Source organism: Rhagoletis pomonella, unplaced genomic scaffold (genome assembly GCF_013731165.1).
Source record: "Rhagoletis pomonella isolate Grant_MI unplaced genomic scaffold, Rhpom_1.0 Rhpom_scaffold_00001, whole genome shotgun sequence".
NCBI lineage: Eukaryota > Metazoa > Arthropoda > Insecta > Diptera > Tephritidae > Rhagoletis > Rhagoletis pomonella.
Window position 1 is genome coordinate 88,554,657 of NW_023458555.1, and position 2,164 is coordinate 88,556,820.

The 2,164-nt window shown below is 32.2% G+C and overlaps 1 protein-coding gene and 1 long non-coding RNA gene across 2 annotated transcripts in view; both read left to right on the forward strand.

The window, feature by feature from the left end:
* The window catches only part of LOC118748631, a 5,163-nt gene extending 4,572 nt beyond the window's left edge, over window positions 1–591 (forward strand). The window contains exon 3 of the long non-coding RNA XR_004994070.1: window positions 579–591. This is a non-coding gene — a long non-coding RNA (uncharacterized LOC118748631). The remainder of the gene's footprint in view (window positions 1–578) is intronic.
* LOC118748584 (calcium/calmodulin-dependent protein kinase kinase 2-like) overlaps window positions 1–2,164 on the forward strand; it is a 42,002-nt gene that overhangs the window by 31,853 nt on the left and 7,985 nt on the right. The window lies entirely within an intron of this gene.

Below are 2,164 nucleotides of genomic sequence, written 5' to 3' on the forward strand. Positions count from 1 at the left end.
TAATCCTAATCTTTTCGCCCTTTTTCTACTACCCCAAAATGCATGGCATAAGTTACATCACCTTATATTTATTTCACCATGTCGAAATATATTCCATCATCCGGATAAATCAAAATGGACATAATGGGGTTTGAAGAGTTCGATATCTTAGATCTTTTGGAAAAGAAAAGTATTAAGAACATGACTTGTTGGATCAGACCATATTATAAACATTGGAATTACGATGGAGCTTTTGTGGTTCAATTTCAACAATTGAAAATGAAGGATCCGATTGTATTTCAACAATATTGTCGTATGGGAGTAGTAGAGTTCGAGGAGTTGCTAAGACTCGTCGGCCCCTTGATCAAAAAAGAATATTTAGTTCGTGAACCAATCGCTGAAAAGGTGCGTTTGGTTATTACTCTAAGGTGAATATACAACTATAACCTCACCACGAAAGGGGCTGATTAATATACTATAACAAACCTACATATAAGTATGTATAATTAGATATTTAGAAACAGGAGAGTCTCAGAGAAGTCTCGCAAGTTGTTACAAATGCTCTCCGTCTGTAGTATGTAAATTTATTTCGGAAACAGTTGATACAATTATTAAAGTTTTGTATCCAGAAGCTCAGTAATTTGAAGATAAGTGGCAGTTTCCTAACTGCATTGGAGCACTGGATGGAAAGCATATCCAAATAAAGGTGCATAAACTTACAATTTCTTTTAACTTATCGCACTCATAAAAATACTTTACGCTATTAAAGGCACCATCGAATTCAGGAACTACATTTTTTAATTATAAAAAAACAAATTCAATTTTATTAATGGCAATGGCTGATGCTGAGTACATATTTATAATGTGCGAAATTGGTGCCTCAGGCCGAGAAAGTGATAATGGAGCATTTGCAAGATGCAAGTTTGGAAAAATGTTCTACGAGCGGAAATTGCCGTAAGAAATTTTGTTAATTCAATAACTCCTGTTAGAAGTGCATGTGTATATGAGCAAATCTAAAAAATAGGTACACTCTCCAAAAAAAAATTTTATTTTTAAATTTGTGAGCACACCTATGTTTTATATATCATTTTATTCGTACTCTCTTAATGAATCGATTAATATAAGTGTACTTCATTTTAATCATGTGCTTCAAAAGTTAGACGAGTTATAAACATGAAATAGAAAACAAAAGAATAAGTTGGGTTCAAATTACGTTGTTCAAGATGTAAATTTTGAGCAGAAATTTTGAAAGTTGAACTAACTTAATTGGAACGTTCTAAATTCAATGTTCAAATTCCCCCGTTTTACCAGATTGGCTCCGGTTTTCGAGACAACGGTATTTGAAAATTTGATTAAATTTTAACTATTTTATAAATAACTCCCCAAGTTTTGAAGTTGTTTTACTAAGATTCTGCATATAACGGTTTTTTAATATTACCTTAGTTATTCCTTAAAATTGTCGAAATGGGTGCACTTTAACGTATAGCTCCAATACAACTGATTACTCAGATATGTGTTTTTGCGTATAACTCTAACTTCATATCTGATTAATAAATTGTATGCGTGCTATATGTTAAAGTGAACCTATACTAAATTTTTACCTATTTAATTGGAGGAGTTGTAACGCAAAACAGCATCTCTGGACAATCAGTTGTATGGGAGCTAGATTTTAGAGTGAACTGATTTCGGTGATTTTATGAGACAGTGCAGGAAATGTTAAAATACTAGCGTGTGCAAAATTTTAGTAAAATATCTTCAAAACTGAGCTGGTTTTTTTATGAAATAGTTCAAATATAAGCAAAGTTTCAAGTACCGCTATCTCCAAAAGTGGAGACAATCGGGCAATTGAATTTAAAAAGCTCCAATTAAGTAAGAGCAACTATCAGAACCTTTGTCGAAAAAAATTCGATTTGATACCACGCTCGAAATATTCTGACTACAAGCATAATTAAAAGTAGTAAATCGGTGTTTTTACACATTTCTAGAGAACACTTTTTTGAAGCATTTGACGGGTATATGCAACGTTACAAGGACTAGTAGTTATAAAAATATTTAGATCGTTTCGACGTATTTTCCAAACGTGCCTTCAATTTAGATATTTTTGAAATAAAAATTACGCTCAAGATCGCAGAATATTTTATCTTTAAAAGTTGGTTTATTCTGAAAGCACACCTCTTGCTAAGGT